This window comes from Bombyx mori, chromosome 7, assembly GCF_030269925.1.
Source record: "Bombyx mori chromosome 7, ASM3026992v2".
Lineage (NCBI taxonomy): Eukaryota > Metazoa > Arthropoda > Insecta > Lepidoptera > Bombycidae > Bombyx > Bombyx mori.
In genome coordinates this window covers 8,537,939-8,550,842 of record NC_085113.1, presented here as the reverse complement: position 1 = coordinate 8,550,842, position 12,904 = coordinate 8,537,939, and the positions used below count along the sequence as shown (strand labels likewise).

Sequence of the window (12,904 nt, the reverse complement as noted above, 5' to 3'; positions counted from 1 at the left end):
GGCGCATTTACGTTGTAGATGTCTATGGGCTCCAGTAACCACTTAACACCAGGTGGGCCGTGAGCTCGTCCATCCATCTAAGCAATAAAAAAAAAAGATTCTGTATTCAGTAATTAAAGCTTTCATTGTAAATTAAACAACTACACAATAATTTAATGTAACATAAATAAATTCATGCACAACTAAATTTACGACCAACGACAAACCTTTACGGGTCGAATGTTGAAATCATATTAACTGTTGCAAATCAATCGGCGAAGCACATCGCGTGCATATAAAATGATTATAAACAATTGAACACATACCGAACAAATTTCAAACATACATTACGAGTGAATTACAATTAAACTAATAAAGCTACTTACGTTTAATTATGAGGCCCATCCCGCACGATTTATTAGGGGCATTTGTCATGTTTCCGTGTTGTTTTGCAATAAGAACTGATAAATTTAACCAATAAAAAATAAAGACCTCTATATTTCACCAGTATTCTTTGAACATTTGGACGGGGTTGGTTCTTGTTTCTCTTGTAGCGATTTACGATCGAGAAACTGCTGAGTTTGTAGTTTTAATTTAATGTTCTGTGGGATTTACTTAGAGATATACTACTCCTAGGTACGAGTATAATTTTTTTATTATTTGTATAGTTTTTGTATTAGGTATCTATATATTAATACGTGAAGCAAAAACTTTGTATCCCTTTTTACGAAAATTGCGCGGACGGAGGAGTATGGAATTTTCGACACTTGAGTATAGAGAAGAAGTGCACAATGCTAATATTTTTTTTTAAATAATGCATAGAAGATACATTAAATCAATAAAGTAAACATTACACACACTACATACCATTTATTTGACGCACACACGCATGCATACTATTTATTGTCAAACTTTTGTTCTTGACTTCTATTGTCAAATTGAGATTAGGTATTGTTTGTCTTTGTTAATATTTTTTATAGTGTAGTCTTGGCGAAATTTATGATTATAGAAGTATAAAATACAATCATAATAGTGTACAAACTTACAATTCCAATTAATTATAGTCGAATTTCGACTACTGCGGGATCTCTAGTTACATCTAATACAGAAACTTTTAAACATCAACTTTGTATGTGACGTTATAGAAGTTTACGCAACTTTTAAAAGACTTAAACAATATTAGTTTAAATCGAACAGAAACCAAAATTTAAACATACGTCAAACTGACATTCGTTCACAACTTTAATTTGTTCGTTGTATTTATTACACTAGCCATTTCGTCGGCAGTCAGTCGCCACATTGCAGTGAGTGCATCGCATTAGTCAGGGCACGACAAAATCACATTTATCCGAGACATCCTACTCCACGAATATTATAAATCACGATATCTTTGTGTTCATTTCAATTTAAATCCGACGTTTCAAAACTCCACGGCCATTTGTACGCAGACTTCAGATATAGACTGCATTCACTGTACATTTAATCATCTTGTTTATGTAGTTCCGTTTCTTCACGGATTTATGTAGCAAGTCACTTAATGGATTTAGATTTTGTACTATAGACTTTTCTTCTAATTCAAATATATTTGACACTCTCGTGAAGTGCTTTTTTTTCCATACCTAATCGTTGGTAGCTTAAGGGGCTATTCCAACTTCGCGCGGACCGATAGGTGAGCTCACGGGCTCAACCTGACAGAATTGCTAACACTAGCCCTAGCAAGAGCAGTGCTTCGCTGAATCTACTACCGGATCGGAATCGCGACCCACTGAGAAGATCCGGCGGGAATCTCAGTGGCTTAAAACTTGTCATTTGCTTTAAATGGGTATAAATGAGCACACCCCGCTTGGCATCAAGTAGGTCCATTTCATTACGGTCTTACCCCTTCATCGTAGATGTGGTTTGTCAACAAATAGTACCTATCCATAGTTGTTTCATCATTTTCAGAAATAAGACAGTAAAAACACGGAAAAACAAACACGAGTTTCTTCTCACACGAAGCAATTTTTATGGTACTATCAGTAAGGTTTATTTCCAGTGTGACTTTTAAGTCCAAACAGCGAACAACAAACATCAAACCCACGCAACATATTAAAGATGCAAACACAGATCGAGTTTGATAGCAGCTTTTAGTATTGAGACTTTGGTATGGGAGTTTGTGACTCAGAGCCCACTCAGTTTCGCGCCAGATTTTCTCAAAGAGTCGCGATTTCGGTCCGGTGGTAGATTCAGCGTAGCACTGCTCTTGCTAGGGCAGACATTATTAGCAAGTTAAGGTCGCCCACCAATCAAATTTAAGCCAGAATGGTCCTTCGAGCCTACTCAGAGTCAAAGTAGGCAAAAAAACAGCTGTGCTGTTTGGTGGTCTTGGAGGATCTTAATGATAATAGTTTTGCGTTAGTTGGGCAAATAAGCTCACGTTTCACGTGTTTTAGTGGTTGCTAAAGCCCATAGGCATCGCAACTGAATTCGGATGCCCTTGAGACATTTCTATGACTACCAAAGTCGTCTAGCTACACATGGTATATTTATTTATCCATATCTATTACATACACGGTCCGAATGTTGTTGTTCGGAACTTGTGTATATACAAGCTTATCTTGAAAATGTCGTAAGCGTGATTCAGGCATCTGTCAAATATCTTGTGTTCTGTGATGGCTATCGCCATAATACAATCAATATTTATAGTTCCTTAAAAATTTAGCGTGACTTCGTTCATGCGTGCGTATTTAATTGACAGCCGTTGTGTACCGTGTTGGTATGTTTCAATGACGTCAGGTCAAGAGCGTTCGGATCGTTTGTCGGTTTATTTTCGAAAACGAATAAAAATCTACCAAATACCCTCAGACGATGTATAAATAGCTGTTCGTGACTAAACTAGATCTCTATCGACAGAACTTTTTGTATGCACGAATAAAAGCTTATTTGTTAGAAGCTATACACATGTATGGCATGCACATGCATATCGCAGTTCGCTGTTTCAAAAGCTTTAAAAAGCGTGATGACTTTACAAACAATAGATTACATGTTTTCATCAAAGATAGCATTTTTTATAAAATTTATTATAGTAATTTTCTAATGTTTCGACGGATTAACAATCTCACGGCCCACGTGGTGTTAAGTGGTTACCGGAAATGTCAAGAAAGTAAATTCCGCCATCCAACTTAAAAAAATTATTTATAAGTCCCAGCACAGATTTATAAGTTTTTTTTTAATTTTTATTGCTTAGATGTGTGGACGAGCTCACAGCCCACCTGGCTTTAAGTGGTTACTGGAGCCCATAAATATCTACAACGTAAATGCGTCACCCACCTTGAGATATAAGTTCTAAGGTCTCAGTAGGTATAATTATTTACAACGGCTGCCCCACCCTTCAATCCGAAACGCATAACTGCTTTATGGCAGAAATTACGCAAATTATTATTTTGCAAGTTTGATTTTTCCTTCATCAAAGAAGTCAATCGTGAACATTTGTTAAGTACGTATTTTACTATAAAAATTGGTACCCGCCTGCGGGATTCGAACACCGTTGCATCACTACATACAAATGCACCGGACGTCTTTAGGCCACGATGACTTCGATTGCCCGTGAGGCGCATAATATCTGCCCACAACAATGATACTGAATGTCGACCACGACCGCTCTGACAAGAGTGATACGACAAAGAAAAAAGCCTCATATTTATTGCAAATAAAAAAGGATTAAAAAAACCGAGAGCTGTGACGACTCATGGCTACTACGCTACATTGTAGACTCATAATTTACATTTCGTTAAAAATTGCTCACAAGCCGTCCGCTATAAATTGGATGTAGATAACCTATACGGGCTGTTTCTGTGATTACCCTCATTTGTCACAGTACCCCTTCATCTCTGACCTTTGATCTTTTAGTAATACAACCCATTTATACCGATCATTATATTTGACGAGGCATTTCATTATTATTTTTTATTTCGCTGCAGTTGTTTCCGGCAAATCGTATGAAACTGAATTTGGGTGAATGCGACTTATTTTTGCTATTCATGGCATTTTCACGGCTGAGTTAGTATTACTGATGCACGTAGATGCAGCAATTTGAATTAACTACAACATCTCGATATCTGATTCTCAGGTGTTAAGTTTTAACACCTCGCAACGTTAATGGGAAGGATGATTGTGTTACATTAAGCATCTTGTGGTTTGAAAATAGCCGATGCTATATTTGTGGTTTAATGTCCTTTAAAAACAAGGTGCTTGCAATCAAATTTAAATCGTTAAGGCGCGTTCTTATCGCGATTTGTAAAGAGTTTCGCATCCGCTCTAAGCCCCAACGTAAAGTTGAAATGGCCACATTTGATCGTGCGCCCCAAGTAGCAGTCCAATTAAAAATACATTCAAAAACATTAGCGCAGACATTACTCAGTTTGCCAATTTAAATCGTTAAAAAAGTTGCTCACATAACTGAAGTATATAGACCGACGTCTAATGTTCTTTAAATATCGTGTATTATTTTTTAAGATAACACATTGTGATAACCTTTAACGGTTCGTGTAACTATTCATTTTGTACTCTATCTACAGTAATAAAATAATGTAAAAGCAGTTTGTAAAAAATAGTTATAATTATACAACCGATTTAGAATGTGGCTTCACCACTGAGACGTCACAGCATGAAACTCAGAATGCGCTTATCCAAGTTAAATTCACCCAAACAATTAAAAAAAAATGATTAAATCATTTAAAACTGATGACACTGATGATGACTGATGTTTGTGAATTTAATTTATTATAATGTCGTCGTCCTTTTTATACTGCATCTCTCATTGATTAAATCGTAAAATTGACTATATTTTCTAAAAGAAACAATCTCTTTACTTAAATATTTTATTTAATGATTGACGCTCATGTTTATTTTAGGCAATTTCGGCGTATTTTATACGAAATATTCGACATTTCGAACTATTCATATTGAAGGTCTAGAAGGTGGTACATGAATGAACTAAACACTGGCCAGATAAATCTGTAAAAGAGTTTTTTAATTAAAATCTTAAAAACTACTAAACTACTCTTTTAGGTTTTTTAAAACCCCGTATTTGAAGTGTACATTTCCAAATGAAAATTTAGAATTATCAGCGGGAAGCGTAAATCCGGTGCTAATCCTGAAGTAATGCGCTTGTTTCGTTCCTGGCGAGAAGAGCATTCAGTCGGGTGAGTGTCTCGTCGACTTTCCGTAAACTAGAACTACGTACAGTCACGGACGGAAGTGAAACGATATTCCTAGCTACGTCATTGTAGACCGATAAACTACAAGTGAAAATTAAAGGCTCATTAGTATTGTAATTATTACTTAAAGTGACTAGAAGTAATATTATAACGTACTCGTAGCTACGTCGTTAGACTTTGTTTTTTTTTTGTGCGTAATTAATCAACTTTAGGATTCAACGCAATCTTTATATCGTAAACTATTATAAACCCATTGATATTTTACTGGTGGCTGGCCGTAGGCACTTGTCACCTTGTGTTACTGTAGTACGTAATATATTTATATGTGTGTGTGTATTTATGTGTGTAAACTCTGATTCTTGTCCACCTGTGATGGTTGTCTGGAAGAGATCGCTCTTAGCAATAAGACCGCCAATTGTACTTTTTTGTTTTTAATGTATCGCACTGTTTATTTGTTTTTTGGTGTACAATAAAGAATACTCTCTCTCTCTCTCTCTCTCTAAACTCAAGTGGAAATGGGCTGGTCACATCGCGAGGCTTAAGGATGTGAGATGGACCATAAAAGAAACATTTTGGAAAGACCCACTAGGTAAAAGGAACAGAGGTAGACCATTGACTCGTTGGGAAGACGAGATTATAAGGACACGCGGTCCAAACTGAAAAGAGACTATACAGGACAGAGACACTTGGGTATCTTTGGAAGAGGCCTTTACACAATACGAGGTTTATACATAAAACTACCAAAGTATATTAAATTAGTTAAGTGATCATACTTGCTATAAGCTGTTAAAATATTTAGTAGGAAATAAAAAGCTTATTATTATTATAAATCCATATGTGCTCACGGTACGCCCTTTCACCCTACTTAATCGCGCAATTTTATGTCTGCGCAATATTTAATTTTATCTATAGGTACGTTGATTCCTTCGCCGTAGTCATCGTTCGATAATTTTGTTTTAAAAATAACGAACCGATTTCTGGGATAAATAATTGCTGTCTGATCTAATAAAAAAAAAACAGCAAACTTTCATAAAAATATTTACTATAGCAGAAATACTGAGCATTGCTCGCGTCATTTTAATTACCTCATAGGTTATAAACTATCTTTGTTCGTGTTTGTGTAAGTTTGATTCAAATCCGTTCCGCTTTTTTTTGCGTTTTTTGAAGATCTAAATAAATCAGTCTTTCTATAAGGGGGGCGTTAAGAGACACAGAAAAAAATGTGGGCGCTGTGTAGAGGCTTGGGAGGCGATTTGTAATTTCATCTCGGACGACTCTTAGACTGACTTAGACTGACGACTGAGCTCTCGCTATTGTGGTTTTTAGGGGAAAACATGAGGGTGCTAAAAAATTATTTATTCTCAAAGTGGGCAGTAGACAAAAAAGTTTGTGAGCCCCTGATCTAAACATACACACTTTCACGTTTATAATGTTTATTATAAATAGTATGGATTTAAGAAAAATTAACAAAGAATTCCGGCATAGTAAACTCACACACTCTTACGGAATGTGCGTATACCAGCGGTTCTCAACCTTTTTTACTCAGCGACACACTAACACCTACCTATATACAACAATTGAAATTTGAAGTGAAGGTACATTTACTCAAATTATAAATCATTAATCTATTAAACGTTGTTGTAGGTACAGTTCATACCTAAACAATAACATATTTACCCCACATGTACCCCAGAGATGCAGCTCCCACGGGTCAATTTAGATAGAAACATCATATTACACGTCAATATGTCGCGTTACGGTGATCTATAGTCAATGGTCAATAGCAATTTTTTTGTGTCAAAACATTATATCTTGCGCTATCGTGGCTTAGAAGTTGGTCGACAACAAGATTCTTAGCGAAAAACAATTACAAGTAGTTAAGTTTAGTAAGTAATTTTAATCCTCTCTGTATAGATCGTTATGAGTGCTTCTGGTTCATCAGTCATCAGTAGGTGTGGGAGTAAGATGTTAAAAAAAATGTTCCAGGTTCTGATTTAGAGGCGTAAATAATACTAATATCATTCATTTTTACGGATTCATTTTTGGAAAAGTTTTTTCCAATTTTTGGTGACACTTCTTTAAAATCGTAAAAACTATGATAAGTTAGTTCCTTAACCTCAAATGGCTTTCCGTTAGATTTGGGTATTAAAAGACTAAATGCAATTCTGGAATAAAATGCATTTTATATTGTTTCAGAAAAAAGGTTACACAAGCGAACATTACAGAAAGGAATTCGTCCCGACACAGATTACACGCAATGAACAGTTAACTCGGAAATGTTACGCTCGCTCTTTATGGGACTTTGTGTACTAAAACTTTCATTGCAGATTTCATTAACATAAACAGTAAAAAGTTGTATGAGTGCACTGGTGCTCAAATTTTTAGGGTGACATGAGAATTAAAAAACCTGCTCGTCCTGTGATGGGTGATACATCTATGTTAAAAATATTGGGGTATTAAACGAACTAAATACTACGGGAATGGTAGTACTGGTGGTACCACCACCCTGCCTATTTCAGCCATGAAGCAGTAATGCGTTTCGGTTTGAAGGGTGGGGCAGCCGTTGTATCTATACTTGAAACCCTAGAACTTATATCTCGAGGTGGGTGGCGCATTTACGTTGTAGATGTCTATGGGCTCCAGTAACTGAACCACTGAACACCAGGTGGGCTGTGAGCTCGTCCAGACATCTAAGAAGCAAAAAATAATAATGAATGCAACAGTCATTATACAAAAGTGTTCTAGCACGTGGTTGAAGGTAGACCAGCCATATTAAGCGATACAATGTAATGTCAAATATTTTTGAAAGCTATAACCCGCGGCTTCACCCGCGTGGTCAAAGAAAATTGTCACTGTAGTTTCTTGTAGGAATAATATTTTCTTATCACTTTAAAAATCATCTCAGTCTATTTAAACACGAAAGGAAGACACAAATACACTTTCACATTTATATGATTAAATATGGAAATTGCTTTATCTATCACGATGTTATTGTGATCTTGAAATGATATGAATCATCATTTACTATACATCCAAAATACAGTTGCCAAAATGGATAAATAGGCTTCGCCTTCTGCTAACTTATAAAGATGTGCTAATATTCACCTACGTGGAGAGCTTTCTTGTGAAAGACGTGAGCTTTTTAATAATTATCAACTGAACTTCATATTTATTTTATTTCTACCTACGTAGGTACTACATGTATGTTGGAATACTCACATTTTTTTGACACTACGATTATAGTTAAGTTTATGCAATTGATAAATCCGCAGAATCACTACATAGTATAAAACAAAGTCGGTTTCTCTGTCGCTATATCCCTATGTATGCTTAAATCTTTAAAACTACGCAACGGATTTTGATGCGGTTTTTTTTAATAGATAGAGTGATTGAAGAGGAAGGTTTATATGTATAATAACATCCATTAAATAGTGGAGAAATCAATAATAAATTACAGTTTCCGAAGCGAAGCGAGGGCGGGTCGCTAGTACTAAATATATTGCATAAAGAACAACGAAGTTAAACTAATACAAACGGTCTACAAATGTATCATCTGCTCCACATTCCTAACACCAATGGCCAACGCTTAAATCAGATTAAGGTTGAAATAACACGAGCATCGGCGCTGACGTTTCGATCCAACAATCTTTACTGGGTCAGAACGTTAGAAAAAACACAGTTGTTTACCTTTTAAGCATCGAGCGGCACTGACGATAAATGGTCATCGTTATGCGAGAGCTAACCAATTTGTTCAACTTCAAAAATGTCAAGTGAATATAAATGGTGGACTACAATTTATTGATGGATGATTCAAGTGACTTTTGATGTAAATTATAGGAAATTATTTTTTTAATACCAATCACTGCGCATATACTGCTTCCAATAAGGTGTTCGAAGTATGAGCAGCCAAGACTAAATACAAATATAACAAAAATAATTAGTACTTATTCGATCTAGAATCTATAATGTATTATTTCAATCATTTCATTCATTTTATTTCAATAGGTAACCTTAAGAAATGAGGCCGAAATTACAATTTTAATACGTCTGTTCCACCCTTTAAACTGGGGCACGTGATTGCTTCGAGATATATGTATCTATATAGGCTAGGTAGTACTCCGAGTGTGTTCACAAAAAGCTATACCACTATTAACAAAAAAATGTCTAGTAAGGTTTGCTACACTTCTGCATGTGAATGAGAGTAGCAATTTATCACGCTATAAAAGGTTTAGTTGGTTTTCGATGTTTCTGTTTGACCAGTGATCGATTTCAATATGCTGGTATTTGATTTCGTTTTGTGCTTTGCGGATCTTGTGTGAACATCAGAACGAAATGCAATAAACATGGAAGGCCATCAGTTTATCGAGTTTTAATATCGATGTGTGTCTGAGCTTTGAGTGTTATCATTAGATTGGCTTGAATAGAAAATATTTCATAAACTACATGGTGTTAGACTTGAACCCAAACTCACTATCTACTACGGTCGTAGGACTGAATTTGTTTTGAACCCTGCTGTCCTGCGGTTCAAAGTTTAACTCAGCAATGGTCATACGCAACAAGAGGCAGGATGATAACACCGAACTTTGTCGGCCCAATTCAGAACTGATTTTATGATCCTAATAAAATCTTAAGAAATTAATAGTATGGTCAGAATACCCAATTTGCGAATCTGCCTACTTCGTGTACATCTGTTGCAACAAACACCAATTAAATAAAGAAACAATGTAGCACAGCAAATAAAAAATAATGTTTCACATTCAGTTCCTTAAGCTGATCATCATTGCGTGTCCAAAAGGCGTAACAATTAGGAGTAAAGTTAAAAAATATACAAACTGTGTTAACAGATGGCGATGGCTGATAACATTCAAGCCCAGGTGACTAGCTTTCCTTACCTGCGAACAAAATTAAATTTAACGTCAATATTATACCTTAATTTAAAAAATCAAGCGGGTTTATATTTTTTAATTAATTATTTATGTTTTTTATTTCATTTATTATGAAATTGTTACTTATTGCATCAATTTATTATTATTATTGTTTTGGAATTAGATGTTAGTTTTCATTTTGATATGGTATTTTATTCTTGTGTACAAGACAACTTAGATGCTGCCACCCGTCTTGCGACATAATCTCAATTGTCTAGCGGCTGTATCACCTATCAAATGTGACTGAACGTATGTGTGAATGAGAGTAACGACGACTCGGAAATGTCATCGACCTATGTTGATAGCCTTGAGAGGCTATTTCAGCTTTACCCTAGCGTGTAGGTGAGCTCTCGGGGCTAAGCTGGCAGTGTTGATAACACTGGCCCTAGCAAGAGCAGTGCTTCGCAGAATCTACCATCGGATTGGAAACGTGAACCATTGAGAATATCCGGCGAGAAACTCAGTGGGCTTGCAATCTCTTGGCAATATAAGGCAATATAATGAACATATCGGCCCATTTTGCGACCTATATATGCAAATTTGCTAGTATGCTATAGTATTATATACGAGTACAAAGCCCATCTTATGCTTTAGGCCACAACGAAGGCCCACTTCATGATCTTATTACATCATTTAGTTTTATTAATAAAAATCGCTTTAAGAAATTTTTTACTCAAATGTGGCAACTTTTTTCAACATCTATCGCAGACATTATAATTACAGAAACAGATTTTCTGTGACAAGCTTTTTAAGCTTAGAAAATTAGCATTAATTATATATTATAATTTTAGTCGTAATAAAATATCGCTGTAACTAATTGGTACATTATCAGATGCTAAGTTACACTGTTGCTAAGGCAACTTCAGTGAAGATGAAAAGCACAATTAGATTCCTTTTATTTTTGTATTCAATTCATTTGGTCAACGCCATTCAGTACATTTCTATTAAATTAGATCATACTTCTCTTCTTTTTCTCCACCTTATCCCACTAGGTGGGGTCGGCACAGCTAATTTTTCTCTTCCACTCTCTTCTATCACCCGTCATCTCAACACTCACTCCTCTCTCTCTCATATCGTCATTCACACACTCCATCCATGTCTTCTTCGGTCGACCTCTTTCCCCTTCTCGATTAAATTAGATCATGCGTTCATAGAAATATAAAACTTGAGAGATTGTAATTCAGCTGTCAATGCTTGTAGCATCTGGAATTAAGTCCATAAGTCGACTTTTGCCTATCATCTTAATACGAAACGGAGAGATAAATTTAGACAACACTTAATGCAATGAATGAACAATCAATTAAGATTGCGCTCGTGAAAAAATTTCCTCGAAAAGGGCTGTCAATTCTGAAACAAGGGCCCATAAATTTGATTTTAATTGAACGAACGTCGTGATCAAATGATTCAATGAAGACTGACGGGCGGCAATCAAATCAACTCCTAACCTGCTTGTATTGGGTTAAGACTTTTTTCCTCTTAAAACAGCTTTATAATTTTCTGGTGCAAATACATTTTATTTCACCCCGGGCACAACCTTTTTGAAGTTATATCATTTTATTCCTTTAATTAGTAAAATTAAATCAATACCCACGCAGTTCACCGAATTCATTTTAAAGGTCATATTGAAAAGTACTGTTGTGTTGTACCGTAAATTTTATAAGATGCTTTCTTGATATCTTCCATGCTAATTTCTAGGAATTTAAAACTTTTTCTTCCAGAATACACGTAGCTATATGCTAAACAATTGAAAGAACTGCTTCACTTGTTGATGGTAAAGTATTTTATGAGGTATTCGCGAAAAGGCGTACATAATCATTTTACAAGAAGCGAGATTGAGCTGTAATTTAATTAGTATTTTTAATTTGTGAAGATATTTTAAATTATAATTGTAGTCGTAATAACAAAATGGTGGTTAGTGAAATATGACAATTGAATGTTCGTTCTCTTCATTTATGGACATACTTGGTAAGTAATAGAACAGTCAATTCATCCACCGTTTGTCTCGATTTCATGAAGTGATAACTTTTCATAAAGATATTACAAAATATTTTAACTGACGTAAAATTCAAAAGGCTTTGGATTGTTTCTTTCTGTTCGTATTTGGAAAATCAATATGAAGATTGACTCTCTTTTGGAAAGCTACTGTTAAAAGTAATACGTAAGATTACAAGCAGCTTTGTGTAGGTATTACATAAGATTTCGGTCAATATTTATTTAGGACAAGTAACGCGCAGTAAATTTCGGAATTTACGATATTTTCCTGCCATCTTTCTGGGTAGTTTTTTTTTTTTTTGATTGGGCATCATTTCGGTATGAAATATTCTTAGTTGTAATATTTTCAGATTTTCAAACCAGCATTTTGGCTAACATAATATAGGTTTTTATTGTTATGTCACTGGTAGACATGCCACCAGCGCAGCTTGAAACATGGGTATCAAATTTTGATTACTTTTTCAAACAGTTTACAATCTTTTAAATCTCCCAACTATAATCATTAATCGCCCAAGAAAAAAAGAGGAAATTTAGGATACCAAACACGTAAAATAAAACGTTGTAAAGATGTCCATGACATTAATAGTAATAAAAAACCAGAACTTGCAAGAACTTTGGATTATTCAATCAATTTTAAAAATCCGCCACCAATATCTCATGGGTATTCAGAACATACATTTATATCCGGACCGTCAACCAGTCCAAATAAATATTAGGTTCATTCCTCAAATTTGATGCCAAAGCACGCACCCAACATTTTCATATTTACAAAATTCAACAAGCAAACAAAGAAATTGACAAAAAGGGGTG

At 35.2% G+C, this 12,904-nt stretch overlaps 1 protein-coding gene across 1 annotated transcript in view; it reads right to left on the bottom strand.

Moving 5' to 3' along the window:
* The window catches only part of LOC100127100 (1-cadherin), a 271,341-nt gene that overhangs the window by 157,198 nt on the left and 101,239 nt on the right, over window positions 1–12,904 (bottom strand). The window lies entirely within an intron of this gene.